Genomic DNA, 17,918 nt, shown 5'->3' on the forward strand with positions numbered 1-17,918 from the left:
GAGCACTAGAGACAACCTTCAAAATATCAAGCACCTTTAGGCATCTGGCTCTGAGATAATTAATGTGAGAAGATCACCACAAGGAATTTTGCCTTCGGCACAACCTTGATGGGGGACCCATCTAAAAATACCTTGGGGTCTTCATGAGGGAAGCACTTCCGACAAAAGTGTACACAGTTAGTCTTCGACTTGGAGAACTTAAATCCGTTCTCCAGTGCCCAGGCACTGGATTTTGTTAAGGCAAAGCTGCAGCTGTCTCTCGACAGTGTGCATACCTTTGCCTCGACAAGAGATACCAAGGTCGTCCACAAAAAGGACGCATTCATACTAGGAGATAAAACTCTGGCAAGGTTATTAATCTTAATGCTAAAGAGAGTAACTGATAAAATGCTGCCTTGAGGAACCCCCTGATCTTGTTCAAAGTAGTCAGATACGGTAGCCCCAACCCGAACTTGGAAGTGTGGATGGTCTAAGAATTTACGAATAAACTCAGGAAGCCGACCTCTAAGTCCACATCCATGCATATCTTTCATAATACCATATTTCCAGGTAGTGTCATATGCCTTTTCCAGATCAAAAAAGACAGATACGACATAATCACGATTAACGATACCTTTCTTAATAAAGGATTCTAGACGAACAAGATGATCAACAGTACTGCGATTCTTTCGAAATCCACATTGAATGTCGCTTATCAACTCGTTAGTCTCCAAAAACCAGACTAAGCGATCATCCTCTCCATAGTCTTGCATACACAGCTGGTTAAAGAAATAGGACGATAGTTATTTGGATCTGTAGAATCCTTTCCGGGCTTTGGAATGGGGACAATAATAGCTTTTTGCGATGAGGCAGGAAAATTCCCGATAATCCAAATGGTATTAAAAATTCCAAGAAGCACCCTCAAGGAAGATTCTGGAAGGTGTCGTAAAAGCTGATAGTGGATATCATCTGGCCCTGGAGTTGAGTCATGGGCCTTGCTCAGGGATGCGGATAGTTCATGTAGAGAAAATGTAGCATTGTAGGATTCTTCATTTGAAGATGTAAAATCAAGAGGACTTGCCTCGGTCCGTTCCTTGTTACGCTGGAACTGAGGCAAGTAATTATCTGAAGACGAATGGTGCGCAAATAAAGCGCCCAACCTATGGCTATGTCAAGTTTATCTGTCAAAGAATTATTCCCGTCTTTAAGATGATTGACAGTGACATTGGATCCCTTGCCTTTGATGCGTTGGATCATATTCCAGACTTTTGACATAGGGGTACGATGATTAATCTTAGAAACATAACGTTTCCAAGAGTCACGTTTGGACTGTTTGATAGTCCTACGGGCTTTAGCTCGAGTACGCCTAAGATCGTCTAAATTACCGGGAGAAGGTCTACATCGGTACACGCGCTCAGCACGTTTCCTGAAACTCCTAGCTCGTTTACCGTCCTCCGTGAACCACGGTTTCTTAATACGGGGAACCGCACATGATTTCGGGATACATTTGGAGGCTACATCGATTAGCTAATCCGAGAATAACTGGATAGGATCAACTGCATCAAGAAAAAGGTCGCTAGTAAGTGTTTCACCACACAGAACAGCAAAGCGGGGCCAGTCTGCTTTATCATTAAAGCGTGGAAGGGAGGAAGATACCGGCTCCTCAAGGGTAAGTATGGTGGGGAGGTGGTCGCTTCCGCACAGATCATCATGGACGCTCCAGCTGAATTCCGATCTTAGCCCTGCATCAGCCAGAGCTAAATCAAGGACCGAATAAATTCCCTTTGCAGGATGAAGGTAAGTATGTGTGCCATCATTTAAGACGCATAGAGAGTTATTAGATATAAAATCCTCCAATACAGAACCCTTCTGGTTACGTTTAGAGTCACCCCAGAGAACACTATGGGCATTAAAGTCACCCAAAAGAAGACACGGTTTAGGTAATTGATTATATAAATTTTGCAGCTCTTGTTGGTGAAGAATAGAAGAAGGTGGTATATAAATAGAACAGATTGTTAATACTATACCCAGTGTGATACGCACCGCCACCGCCTGCAAATCGGTGTTCAGTGCCATTCTGTTGTGTATTACACCCTGCCTAATCAAAAGAGAAGAACCCCCTGATGCCTTTCCATTCGTAGACGTGGCAACAGCGTGATGAGATACATAACTTCGACATTGATAACTAGGATCAGTCATCAGAGTTTCCTGCAAGCTTAAAGCTATAGTGAGTGAGTGAGTGCTTGGGGTTTAACGCCGTACTCAACAATTTTTCAGTCATATGACGACGAAGGAATCATTAGGGTGCATGTACGTGTAATGTGCCTCCTTGTTGCAGGACGGATTTCCACCGCTCTTTTATTTAGTGCTGCTTCACTGAGAAGACTTACCGAAGGCAAGTAAGCCGCCCCGCCCGAGCCATTATACTGATACGGGTCAACCAGTCGTTGCACTATCCCCTTCATGCTGAACGCCAAGCGAGGAAGTTACAACTTCCTCTTTTAAAGTCTTAGGTGTGACTCGATCAAGGATTGATCCTGGATCTACCGGTCCCGAAGCGGATGCTCTACCAACTGTGCTATCCGGGCCGGTCTAAAAGCTATAGGATTGAGGTCTTGAGCTAACATCTGGAGCTCTGCGAGGTTACACCTCAATCCCCCCTACAGTTCCACTGTAAGATTTTTGTAGTAGCCATTATTAATATTTATTCTTTTTCTTTTTTCTGGGCTTCTTATACATCGCTGCCCTACTCTCAGCAAAATCCTCCTGTGACAACGTTATCAACTTCCTCTGCTTTTTAACCTTGTCAACTTTAGAGTCTCGTCGCAATGTGCGATAATACGACCCCAGGGATGTTGAGACAGGTACTAAGACCTCACCCTTGCCATTGGTATAGGCAGGCAAGTCTTTGGGTGCATCCATTTCCGAAAGAGATTCCTCCATATTGGATTCTCCACCAGCCCTAGACATATCAGATTGCTGAGAGCTTCCCTGAGGATCAAGGCAATCTGCTATATCTCTAGTGTCTAACTGTGACATTGTAAACGGGTCAGGGCTGAACGTGCTACCCCATAAGGACGGGTTCTTACCAAGTGCACCTTTGGAGGGCGTTACGCCACTGGATTGCGTCTCCTTAATGCAGGATGGCGTAGTATTCGAAATTTCTGACGATCTAGGGGGTGAGTAGGAATTCGAGATTTGACTCATACCGACAACCCACTCCAGGCTATTTGACGTCTGAGATGCTTCGTAAAGGCTCTGGGACCCACCTACTACTGGCGATTCGCTTAACTTCCTGACTTTATTTGTAGCATCAATGCGCTTATTTCGAATCTTTTTTGCTGGAGGACATGGAGTTAGTGACAACTTGCCACTCTCCAGCTTCCTCGTTGTCAGCAGCAGAGTTATCCAAAGTCCCTTTATTTTGTTGACTGGAAGGAACAGACTCGCCAGAAACCCCAATTTCCATATCATTCCCATGTCCCTCACTATAATTGCCATCATCATCTCTTCGACCTTCATTCTTATCTTTATTGTCACCTTCAACTTCATAAACATTACTATCTTTATCATCATCATCATTATCATTGCAATCGTTATCGTCATTATCGCCATTGTCATTTTCATCGCTCAGCGGGCAGTCCTTTTGAAAGTGGCCTGCCTGTTTACACTTGAGGCATTTATCCTTTAAAGGACAGTCGGCCCTGCAATGTTCTGCGCTATCACAGATGTGACAGGCACGGACCTGACCTCTGTACTACACAGGAATTCTAAAATTCCCAACCGGAATTGATTGTGGAATGATCTCGGTCACACCACTCATGTAAATACGGCGTATACCATGCTCAAGTGACCTATCAAAAAGGTAATGTTCCCGGCTGATGTGATGGACCGTGCCATACCGGGACATCAAACCTTGAATAGTGTCATGAGGCACCTCGATCGGACATCGAGATCTAACCAGGAGCCTTTGCGCCTCCACATCATATATTGGACAGTCTACCCCTTTGAATGACTGTGAAGCCACTAGCCAACAGCTGTTCCTTCACAGTTTGCGTAGCCACTGTAACATTCCAGACATTTCTAGAGACATTGATTAGTCCCCTTTAAGACATTAGGCCCACTTCCCACTAACTCCTTTAGCCGTTTGTATACATCAACAAACACAACTATGCGTTTTGAACAGTGTGGATGCTGAGTGCAAAATAGATAACGTATTATAAAGTGGAAAAGCACTAAACTATGTACAGGCTATTTACAGGGAGTCTAGTGAACACGTCCTGCCGCTAAGAGCGACAGAACGTAATGTCGCACCACCCTCAAACTGGGTGACCACTAAACAAAAGCTGAGAGCACAATAGCTAGTTCCACGGCCAGCCAGGGACTCGACTAGCTAGAGGTATGTGTCGCTCATTTGACTAGCTAGAGGTATGTTGTGCGAGGTATTAGGACGTCCATTTGACTAGCTAGAGGTATGTGGTGTGAGGTATTACGACGTCCGTTTCACTAGCTAGAGGTAGGTGGTGTGAGGTATTAGAACGCCCATTTGACTAGTTAGAGGTATGCTGTGTGAGGTCTTTCGTCGTCCAATTGACTAGCTACGGGTAAGCGGTGTGCTTATTTATGCTCTAGTCTGTTCCTCAACACAATGGCCATTGTCGGGGTATCTGACTGTAGAGGTTTAGCATCTAAAATCATAGCGTATCAAAGTATTTGTCAACGTACTTGTCAGTGTACTTAGATTACAGCATTTTGGATGATAGCTTGACACTTGTAAACCAAATGGCAGAGAATATGTTTACTGAGCAAAAATATAAACGCAACACTTCTGTTTTTGCAATATTTCACAGTAAAATGCGATTTTTTTTTAGTAGAGTAGCGAGGGATGGCCAAGAGGAAAACCCTACACCAGGGTACACTCCCGCCTCCAAAACCAAAGTGTTGTCGATTCAAGCCTATTCACCATTTTGACCCGTCAGAGATGTGTGGCCTTACCTGTAGTAATCAGTGATCTGTAAGGTCTTCCCGGGCACCCAGGCCAGGGATTCGGCCCAGAGACGCTAATTTGAGAGCCCGCAGATCACTCGAGGCTATAGACCTTGGTATTAATCGTGGTATGACTCTGTTAACATTCATGCTCGTTGGCCTTTGGCACCATAACGGCGTTTTATTGTTTCGGATTAATCTATTTTTCAACTACACGGAGTCGATGGGAGGCAGCGGGTTTGACGGCGGTCGGTCAACGCTATGCCGACGTCGCCGTCATACCAAGGATTGCACTACGGTGGTGGTTGGGTACTTCTCTTGGCGGGGATAAGTCATGGCCATCGCACTCAACTTCATTTCACCACGGAGTGCGGTAAGATACCATGACGAAATTCTGCGCCCAATAGTCGCCCCATTTGTCGCACCATGGGTAACATCTCAGAAGGACAATCTTGCTGCTGTATGCAGAGCATTTTCTACAGGCCGTAAACGTTGAAACGTTAGACTGGGCAGAGTAGTCACCTGATCTGTCATGTATCAGTTTTTGTGTGTTATCTCAACAATACATTACTCAAGATTTGCTATTTGCAAAAAATTCTCAGTATGTTCAATGATTGTTTCGAATTTCTAACACTGTAACACTTATCTTGAGGCCAGTGAAAATACTGATAGAAACGGCTAGTTTGTGCTATTGTATGTCCTGATGAGGATACAAGTTGCTGTTGAAACGCTCACTAATGTCACCTTGGTTTAAGGCAGCATGTAAGTGAACTTCTAACAGATCACGTGGTATTGTAGCTTCATTGGTGGAACAGTGGTGCCAAGCGTCCTAGGTCATCGGTGGAGCGGTGGGCCCAAGCATCCCAGGACACCGGTGGAGCGTTGGGGCCAGGCACCCAAAGTCGCTGGTGGAAAGAGCAAATTCATCTGTTGTGATCGCTGTTCTTGTTTCACTCTTTATCCTTACGTTAAATGTGATTTTTGAGTAATTCTAGAACACGTCTAATATATTGGAATTAACATCACTGCATTTGTTTTTACAGAATACTTTACCTTAACCCGATGGTTGAGTTTGGCTTTCCGTCGCCGATTGTTCCATTTCAGCGGGAAGAGCTGGGCGTCCAAACAATCCCACTTTTGGTTCCCGAGTGGCTCGTTGATTCAAGTCATGTAACAGAGATTGGCCAACCACCTGCGGCATAGCTCACGCACAAAACTTGTTCAGCTTTGGTGGGACGCAACATTAACGCGAATTCAAAGCGACATAACTTCGGTTGCCTAGACCAACTCCTGGGACAAATTTCTTGTTTTCATTTATCGGTATAAAAGTATCTGAAGTTCCACCCAGTTTCTGTAATAAAAAAATACCTGCCTATTTACATGGCTATTCACCAAGCCTCTCCTATCATCTCACTAGCGTGTTCCAGCCTGTCTGTTTTCAAAGTCATGACAGGATGCAGCCCATTTGGAAGTTTTATTCGGACTACCGAAGGAAGTGTTTTAAATATCAAATCCGGCTAGGATTTGCTAAAAAATGATTTAAATCTCCCTTTGGTTATAACTAGCTTCTTCACTTAACAGAATGGCATAACTGTGACATTTGAACACATCCCTGAAATAAAGTGGCAAAATACCACAAGGAAAGAGGTCTTGAAACAAACTGTGGGAAATTATAAAATTACTCGGTAAATAATGTTTTAGGAAACTGACTCGCATTTTCAGATGTCTACCAGCATAGAAGACAGAGCAATTTTCAAACAGTCGTGTTAAAATGGGTCAGTTAGTTCAATGATGTTCCTTCATGCGGAAAGGGCCTCCGTGGCTCAGTTGGTTAGCTAGAGCAGCGTAATGACCCTGAGTCTCTCACCAATGCGGTCGCTGTGAGTTCAAGTCCAGCTCATGCTGGCTTCCTCTCTGGGCGTACGTGGGAAGGTCTGCCAGCAACCTGCGGATGGTCGTAGGTTTTCCCCGGGCTCTGCCCAATTTCTACCCACCATAATGCTGGCCGCCGTCGTATAAGTGAAATATTCTTGAGTACGGCGTAAAACACCAATCAAATAAATAAATAAATTCATGCGGGAAGGACTGAGCCAAATATGACTGCATGGCAATTATTCAGCCCGGGTCGGATAAGTTTCAAAAGATAATGCAGTAGGTTTCCCTTCTTTGCTGCGACGTTTCGCTATTGTCAGAGCAGGTGATCATTTTTCAAGAATCCACGCTGGTGATAGATGACAACTTGACAACTCCACGAGGACAAGACTTTAAAACATTCCGATATCCCACTGAGCTATCTGAGAAAACCGTACAAGCCACTCCTTTCGGACGACTTTAAACGTTTGTTGTGACATCAATCCTTTGTCTAACCGATCATAAGAATGTTATATATGAAGGGTGTTCATTAGTTTCTGATCCATGTGTTTATTTTCTAACAGTTTCATTCCTCGCCTTCATTTCAAATGCACCAAATGTTGCCAGTGTCAGGAAGGTTGAGTGACGTCATCAATTCCCTTAGGCACAAATATGAAGAGCTTGTACTAAGAGTTTGTACTAAGGTGAACTTGTGGGTCTAATTTGTGGTCCTGATAAACATTTTCGATATCTCAATGTCTGGTTATTTCAATGTGACAGAGATATACTACAAGACTTTCCCATGTTATATGTAAGCTTCAGTCAATTCAGATTTACTTTCTGACGGAGTTTCTCGAAGACCGATTCAATGTTCACAATCTTACACACCCAGTATATTCTCGTGTAGTAACCTATATTTAAACCACTGTTGTGACGTGACACCAGTGCTCTGACGTCACACCGTTGTTGTGACTGGAGTATTGTTTACACTTTTAAGTCTGGACTTATTGCGTAACACTTGAACATTTAACGGATTGTTCCACAAACAATTGTGATTCGAACCCAAATACCGCAGCCGTCAATTCTCCGACTGAGCTATTGGGGCAGGCTATCGATGCTTGATGTTTTAAGGGACTACAATGTTATCCATAGAAGAACACAAACAAACGGATAGAGTATCCGCCGGCTTGCGTACAGGCTCACTTAAATAGTGCAAGTTCATAGACCCCGCCCCAAAGGACGACTGGAAGCGATTTGTTGAATACGTAAAGTTATATTTCTGTAGATTGTCAAAAGCAGATATATTTACATGCAGCCTATATTTACATATTATGAAATTAGGAAGAAAATGATAGATTAAAATTATCTTTTAAAGGAGAAGACTTATAAATATCATACTTTTGTATGATATTTATATACAGCTGACCTTCTTGGTCAGCTGTATATAAATTCCAGAGCTGAACTTCAGTTGTTTTGGAATTAATGCTGCATTTGAAAAGAATAACTCAGTAACATTGTGCTGACATGATAAAGGTCATAGATCTAATCGGTAAATATGCCTAATACATCTACTTCGTTGGTGAGTCCGTGCCTACTGCTGAACAGACATACGCTCACATATTAACGCTGTCGATGCTCCGAGACAATTTGACGAAGTTCGGTGATACACAAACCTTATGGTCTTATGGAAACATGTCGTATTTCTTTGGAACTAATATGTCTGAACACCAATCACACAGCGCAGACACATGCAAACGTAAACATGGTCGAGCACACATTACCTTACCTATAGTCTATTTCTTTAGAGCGTCTCATATATTCAGCCTTTGGTCAGTGACACGTAACAACACTCTACACATTGGTGTGGGAAGTTCATATTCTTGCAAGGAAAATGAAGTTATAACAGTTTTTCTAATGCATAATGTAAAGTTCATAAGCTTGGTTTCGACGGCAATTACCCAATGCCTCGGCTGACATCAGAATTATTTAAAACCAGAGTCATGATGGATATTGGGCGGAGTTCAACATGTTTGACGGAGGTTGACACCAGCTACCTAAACTGCTATCGATTTAACTGTAAGCCCTGTTACTGATACAGCTATATTTGAAATTGTTTAGACGTTTTAGTATCATATCACCGTAATAAATGAATTCCATTTTATCTCTTGTAGTATGTGATCTCACGACAGTATAGATTTAGAGATGTATATTGGGAAATTAAAGCGATGTACTCTATTCCCAGAGACAGTGTTGTGGGTTGTGCTACTGCGGTGAGTTTGTTCTAAACGTTTGTTGGTGCAGCCATTGTAAAACAAATTACTCTCCACTGCCATTGTCCAGCATGCAGCATGCTTTAGAATAATTATGACATCACTCGAGGCATTGAGTTCTTGGTGTCGACAATAAGCTTATGGAATTTTGTTTATTATGAATTAGAAACAGTATTTTAACTGCATTTTCTTCTCCGTATTGTTTTGGTTTGTCTCTATATGTAAAACATATAGAAATTGGTAATTTTTTTTACAAGGTTAGAATTCTCTGTCTTTGTACTGAGGTCCTCAAGACCTCCTTCATGGTACACGTTGTCGTCGTTGCTCTGGCTTAACTCTCTATACTGTAACATGCTTACATTATATACATAGGTTTCCTCATAGTTTAGGAGTTAATCAGCCAAAATGTTGGTTACAATGAAAATTTTTTAATTTTTACTTTGTACACACAGACGATACATTATCATGATCACAACCAAGAACTTTAAAATAATGGTTTTTGTTTAATGCGAAAATGGAAATACAAATGTCGAAAACGTCCAACCACTAGACCATGGCGCAGCGAGTAAAATAAAATGAATCTACAGATACATAAGATGTCATTTAGTCTTCAGAATACCATTGATACATATGTATTAGCTGGGAAAGGTGCACTCGGATCACCGGTGCATTAGGTATCCGGCGAGAACAGTGTTCATACACGAAAATTTATTTATTTGACTGGTGTTTTACGCCGTACACAAGAATATTTCACTTATACGACGGCGGCCAGCATTATGGTGGGTAGAAATCGGGCAGAGCCCGGGAGAAACCCACTACCATCCGCAGGTTGCTGGCAGACCTTCCTATGTACGGCCGGAGAGGAGGCCAGCATGAGCTGGACTTGAACTCATAGCGACCGCATTGGTGAGAGACTCAGGGTCATTACGCTGCGCTAGCGCGCTAACCATCTGAGCCACGGAGGCCCCTGATACACAAAAAGTCCATAAAGTTTCATGGCCATGAAAGATATGGCCGCTGTGCAGTAACCCACCAAAAGAGCTCGTATTTTTATATTCTACAAGGCGACTGACCTTGATGATGCAAAATACTTTCGGAGAGGCTTTCACGAGCACTTCTGCATGTTGTCAAGGTTTCATTTGGGTCAATGTTAAAAATAAATTTCTTAATGTGACAAGTTTTGTAACATTTTGGCAGATGTTATAATACATACTTCTAACAAAGTCGATAAGAATCCATTCAGAGTAGGCTTGTAGTGAGCTAACGAAGTCTCATTAAATTTGCATTAAATACTTGTTATCTAAAATAAGAGATAATTCTTGAAACTTTTCATAGTTACTGTATACAGGTACCGTGATGTGACATCTCACATAATCACTGGGTATAGGTACCGTTATATGACATCTCACATAATCCTTGTGTACAGATACCGTGATACGACATCTCGCATAATCACTGTATACAGGTACCGTGATATGACATCTCAGATAATTACTGGATACAGGTACCGTGATGTGACATCTCACATAATCACTGTGTACAGGTACCGTTGTATGACATCTCACATAACCCTTGTGTACAGATACCGTGATACGACATCTCGCATAATCACTGTATACAGGTACCGTGATATGACATCTCAGATAATTACTGTATACAGCTACAGTGATATGACAGTTCACACAATTACTGTATTCAGGTTCCTCGATATGACATCTCAAACAAATTCTGTGAACAGACACGGCGATATGACATCTCACATAATCACTGTGAACAGACTCAGTGACATGACGTCTCACAAAATTACTGTGTACATGTATCGTGATATGACATCTCACATAATCACTGTGAACAGACTCAGTCACCTGACGTCTCACTTAATTACTGTGATTTGACACGGCGATATGACACCTTAGATATCACAAATACTTTGACGCCTCACATAATTACTGCGTACGGGTACCGCGATATGGCACCTTACATGGTCACTGTCGGCACCTGATATAATTTCTATGTATAGACATAGAGATATGACACCTCACATAGTCACTATGGCACCTTACATGATCACTCTCGACACCTGACATAATTTCTGTCCATAGTAATTCAGAAATATTGTTTCCATCATAACCAGGTTCTTTCATGATGTTTTGATAGTATGAAATGTACATGTGCACTTTTACCACAATATCCAATGTGAACTGTGATTAACACCTTTTTTGTCTACAATAATATACACTGTACTGTGGAATAGACATGTGGAGGCGCCGCATGTTTTCATGCATATAGGCGTTGTGAGCTTGCGGATTTGAAAGTGAAACTGGGTAAATGGATTTCGTTGAATAAGTTTCGTGGTAATCTACATGAGTCACTTTCTACATAACTCTGTCCCTGTACAAGTGAGAGGAGACAGGCCCTGGTGTAATTTTGTTAGTACGGGCACAGCCGTGTGAGGACGTCAAACACAGGTCCAGGTAAGTAGTAGATAAGACATGTAATGCTGGATTGTTCCCGACAAGTTAATTGCCATGTTACACAAATACAAACTTAGTCCAAAGGACCGGCGGGCTGGTCTGCAGGTCTATACATGTAGTCCCTATACATATGAACACAGAGCTGAATAGCACATGTATCTGGTATCATACCAAACCAGAGGCGTTTGGAGGGGGTAAATTTGACCCAGGAATGTGTGGCGGGGTTGGAAGTTGGGGGTTGGGGGCGTTTGCAGAACGACTATCACACCAATTATGTTCTCAGGATTTGAGTGTATGCTTCTTGTCTTAAAGTACTTTGTACGTAAAGAAGTGTAAAATGGAAAAATAAATAGAAAATGACTTTTGTTTCCTGAACATCATTTCGCGTACACATTTTACACGTTCTCAAATTTCCCGTCAATCTTGTGCTACTACCACGGTGTCCGATTTCTATTGTTTGTTTAAGGGATGACGTTCGTAATCTAGACACTACTTTTCTATGATCTGTACTTTCATTTTATCTGAATCACATTTTATATACCTATAACGAATTTAAGTGATTTGATTTTTACAAACATCTCTTTACTTAAACACTTCATAGAACCGTTTAATATCCACACAACCAGCATTTAAGCACATTTCACCGAAAACATATCTATTGGAGTATGGTTTGCATCTGACATCGAATTCATACAGACTTTTTTCACACATCTCCATATGTAGGCGTGATACATTTTTCGAAAATAAATTTTCTGAACTGGTTATTATCAGAAGATATTTTACATTTTGTGTATGTAATTTCTGTGGTGACTGCAGGTACACTGATTTGATATCAAGTTCACTATACTTGTGGGCCTATCTTCATACATTTGATGTAGGCAAAGTGACGCCTAGCAACTGTTTAAAAAAGTTAATATGGATACGTTCCAGAGCAATACCTTCATGGAACCCTCATGCTTCACAACCATAGTTAGCCGTAGCCCGAACAAATGTATCAAATAGCTTTGAAATTACACTAATCACGAGACCCAAGTTTAATACCTACAAAATGGAACATTTACAGAATTAAAGCTTATGTTTAAAAATTACAAATTTATAACAAGACCATGCCTAAATAATCAAGCCCCATGTTACAATATGTAACATGGACCTGTAAACAATCTACAGGTTCGTTTTTACTGTCGGGCGTGTTGGGACAAATGAGTGAACTATTCAAATGATGTCTGTTGCTACTTCTATGATTAAATTGCAAGTCAGTGATACGGTGCATTTGAAAACAGCACATGCTTGAAAACAGACGTCTCTGTAGCCTAGTCTTACATTATGATAGACTTTATCTTTTCCTTTCTTTATAGGACGTCCTAATATAGCCATGGGGAATTCACAAAGTACCCGGATATTTGAAGGCTCTGAAGTGAGTTATTTTCCTGATAATATATAATGAAAGACGATCGTATATCGCAACACTTTCGTTTTAGAAGTTATGTACTTCTATGACATGCATATTATTGCAGTGTTAGCCACACCGCATTTAATATAATCTCAGTGGATGACATGTGAGGATAAAGATTATCCGATATTAAACACTATGATCCTAATTCTACAATACTTAATCAGACTTTTTCACCGACTACAGTCGTCACATTACATAACGAACAATTCAAAGTATATGACGATTTACCGTTGCTTTCCCCCGGGCTCTGCCCGGTTTATATACACACATGCACTTGTATCTCAGTACCGGACTATGCAAATGAACTATAACATTTTAATGATCCTTTTATTACGGGAATCGCTCTCTTTATCAATGAAACGACAACTTAAAGTTGTACAAAATCTTGAGAAACGTCAATGTCACAGAAATTAAGGTCATGAAATTCATGTCAGAAAAACACTGTATGCTACATTTCTATCCTCTTTTAAGTATTCGCCAAATTAAATAAATGAACAGCTTGGTACTTATATTATACATAATGTATACTATTTTACGAATTAATATTACTTTTTGTGTTCAACTTATAATGAGGGTATGCAATCAGCATTTTATGGCAGACAGCGTCTGTCTTTAATGTTGGCTAGCTACCAATTCTGCATGAGCCTGTCAATCATTCAGCTGCATGTTTAATCAATGTATTACACCGAAATGTATTACACAGCGCAGTGTCCAGTATATTCCATTGTAACATTCTACATATTAATGCACTGCACGCAGTTGTTGCTTTGTAGCAACGTAGGGTGTTCTCCGCGTACTGAGGAGAGTGGCTGTACGATGTAGCAGTATAAAGACATTAAAACAGAGCCATCCGATGCGTAAACCACTATTTCGTTTTTGTACGATAATTCTGGACACAGTGCAGTTTCTAGAGTATTTTTAATATAATACATTGTTGTTGTTGTTTCAGCCAATAGAGTGTTCTCCACGTATAGAAGAGAGTGACTTCCAGAAAATGATCCAGTCTGGGGTGACAGAAAAAGACCGGCGTGTGCTAAGGGGCGGGATGACCCTTCTAGGGAAACACCCTTCCTGGGTGTGGAAGAATGCTGTTGTCCGCTGTATAGGGGACAACATCGACTACTGCTTTTGGAGTGGGAGCAGCACCAACCGGTTCGTGGTATGTTTAGATGAAAACGACGAGGTGAAGAAACAATGCAACGACACCGGCTGGGTGCTGTATCTCCACGACAGCTTCATTCAGGTTTGGGGAATGCTGAAACAGCTGGCGCCTCTTGTGGCTCCAGCGGCGTTGAAGGCAATCACGGGGAAGTGAAATTGTTTTTGAAAATGTCTTGAAGAAATTCGTATCATGTGGGTGAAATTACCTGTGTCCATTACGAAGACGTTTGCATTCACCGTTTGCCTACTGATGTTACATGTTGTGATGTCACCTTGTTTAAATCATTACGAACAAACAACCGATGGCTTCAAATAAATTAATGTCCATGGAAAATGGACGGAAGCGATGGATGCATCGACATATAAGCCAACGACGACAGAGAACGTGTGATCCATGTGTTTTTGTGGGTTGCTGGGAATAATGCTTAACCGTTATACCGCCACGCACACGCACGTGTGAACAACTCGGTGAGGCCTTTACATTTAACCCACAGCTTAACCAGAAAGTCAAACAGAAAACACGCGCAGCATGCCGTCAAAAGGCGAAGATGTTGGCCGATGTAAGAATACATGGATACTAAAAGCACAAAGGGACATAACTCTTTCCATGGTTGAACAGCCACTCGCCTATGGTAAGGGCGCTCTGTAAATTCGTGGCAACGGTAAATAAATGACAATACTGAAGCGTATATAGGAACTCATATATACGTCAAGGCTCAGTTGGCTCATGGCGACTGTGAGGCCCGTGGCCACCTAGATCACGTGTTCAAAGCTATTTCTCACGTTTTCTGTGGCGGCTTTAAGTCGTGAGGTTTTCATGAAGCTTTCGTAGTGTTAACTGGCCCTAGCTAAATGCACATTATAACATACACTGTCAAGGTAGTGAAGGGCTTACTTAGCAAAGCGAGCTTTAAATAACCGGCCCCTAGCCTTTGCCATATGAGTGAAAACTTGAGTCGAGCACAACGTTAAACACCGATCGAATAGGCATAACATGTACATATTGTTACGGAGCCAGATAACACAATATTATAAGGATCGTCCATAAAGCCTAATCCCCAGGGATAGACTTGTTTCGAGCAGGGGCTCCCGAGATTGGTAGACGAACCAGAACACACTGGATAAGTTTGCGACAGTTTATTGAAGATATATATACAGAGAGGTAATGCGCACGCATTGGCGTGAGCACTCAGTCCGGCCCTTGTAATCAGGACAGAAGCTGGCGTGATAAGCTCCGATAACCTTCTGCAGGCTGTAAGTGTCGTTTAATACCCGCCAGGCCTTATTCAGGACTTTGCCTCAGTGTTCTTATTCAGGAAGAGAGACGAGTTCTCCGAGCGAGCTGTGCAAGATTTTTTTGTTTAAATACTGGTTTTAGGGTCACTTTCCTGGCGGATATCATGGCCCATCAAATCAGTGTTTTATTTATTTTTTTTTAACACATGAATATTTTGGTTATATAATAGCAGTGCGTTGGTATACTATTTACATATGTACATGAGTCAATTAGTGGGATTAAACCTCTTTGTGGTAGCAAGTGTATAGCTTATTGTATAGGTTCAAATGCTGCCATGGTCATTTAACAGAAAGGGGATAAATAGTAAGCTATTTACAGAGATTAATGTTATCTTTACATTAGAAATACATAGATCTACATTAAAGAGTTACATTGAGCTGCCTATACAGAAATTTAGACAGAGAGAAAACAATAGTAGTGCTTTTATTTATTGGTTAACAGTTTTGTTCTCTTGCTTCCTCCTCTGTGACGTGGAGTTCAGGAGCTCCCGCCACTTATACCGGACGCCGTCCAGGAAAAACCAGCGTACTGGAAACCTGTGCCTGTAACAGGTTCGAAAAGTATAAATGAGGAGCAAGGATGTCAGGCCTCATCCGCTTAGTTAAATCAAGAGATAGTCCTATTGTAGTGATGTCTTTCATGTTTCTGGTCTTCGTTTCCTTGGTGTTAATTTTCTTTCGTCCCATGGGTCTTCTTATTGTTTTCCCTGTCTTCTTTAATTGATTTCTTTTTCTTTTTCCAATTTTTATTTGTGGCCTCCCATAGCGGCGCAGACAACATGTTTCATAGACCGGTAGAACAGTTCCTGGCCTAGAGTGTTTAGGTGCATTCCGTTGTTGGTTAGAATTTGCTTTTGTGGTCGGATCAGTCCCCTGTGTCTCCAGAAGGTGGCCAGTTGGTTGGTTGTCAGCTTCTTGTTAATTTCATGGATTTTTGTATTATAAATGTGGACCGAAATTCGCCGAGTTACCTGACGGTAAAGAAGCTGGCTGATGTAGATCCTTGGAATTTGGAATTTCGATTTAAGTGCACCAACATACTCTAAAATATCAGCGCAAATTCCTGATGCTGATTTGTGAGAGTCTGCATCGTTTTCCCCCAATGTGGAGGAAAACTAGGTCAGGTTTTGTCTCCTGAAGGAGACTTTCCAATCTTCCAGAGCATCTAAGTGTCCTAACTCTAGCTCCCCCAATGCCAATGAACCGAATGTCCTGGCCTGTTCCAAAGTCGATTCTAGAGTTTGGGATCGAATTTCGAAGGATACTATTCTCCAGCCTATGAACGTAACTGCTGCCGATAATAAAGATTTTCATCCTATATTTTTTTTCCTGTGAAAACAAATAGAGAAAACAAATATACAAGATAGTTGTATTTTTGATTTGCGAAGGGTTTTTTATGAGATAATGTATATCTTAAGCAAGAAGATATTTGATAAAACAGATACTTAGGAGCAAATTAATGGTATAGCTACCAATCAAAAATTAATAGAGAGTCTCCCCTGGCATGATATATACACATTTGTAAATAAATAGAAAATAAATATCAACTAATAAGAATAGGTAAATAACAACAAACAGATTAGTAAATGGAGAAATATTATTAATTACTACAATTATCAACTCTTGTGGTTACATTGTTCTCGTGTGCTATGTTTTTGCAGATCGGTTTTATGGACGTTTTATCGGCCCTCAAGATCAAGGTATCGCCGATATAGTTGGGGATAAAGTTGTAGGAAGGAATTATGTATCTGTGGAATAAACGGCCCTCAAAATCAAGGTATCGCCGTTGTTAGTATATGTGTTTGGTAATTTCGGAAAATGCACCGTTTTTAATCAGAGAAGGTGACGTATTGTTGACAAGAGCAGAAACGGCCCTCAGAATCAAGGTATCGCCGTTGTTGGTCAATTATGTTTTATTAGATTCGGCTTTCGTTAACCGTCGATTTGATGTATTCTTTTAGTAAGGAGAATATTTGTGCTCTCAGGTGTGGTTTGGGGTTAAGGATAGTCTGAAGGTCAAGTTCACATTTGTAGATTTGCAGGCATTCTACCAATCGTCTTCGTTCTTTACCGTGTTTAATACATTGCAGCAAATAGTGCTCAATGGTTTCATCATCCTCTTGACAGGCTGGGCAAGTTGGTGAAGAATTTTGGATTATAGTTGCTAGATGTGCTTTGAGCCCTGTTTTCCGTAGTCTCAGGCGTGATATGTTTTTGTCATAGTGGTTATTCAAAATTGGAAAGAATTTAATTTTGTAATCGTTTGTCTAATATTTTATAGTGCCACCGTCCGCAGGATTCTTTATCCCATTCCTCTTTCCACTGATTGTTAATTTGGGTATTGATCAATGTATATATTTCAGTTTGGCTCAGGGGAACGTCTATATCTTGTTGATATTTCTGTAGGCTCGATTTTGCTGCCTGATCTGCAATTTCATTTCCTTGAAT

The sequence above is a fragment of the Liolophura sinensis genome, chromosome 5 (genome assembly GCF_032854445.1).
Source record: "Liolophura sinensis isolate JHLJ2023 chromosome 5, CUHK_Ljap_v2, whole genome shotgun sequence".
Taxonomy (NCBI): Eukaryota; Metazoa; Mollusca; class Polyplacophora; order Chitonida; family Chitonidae; genus Liolophura; species Liolophura sinensis.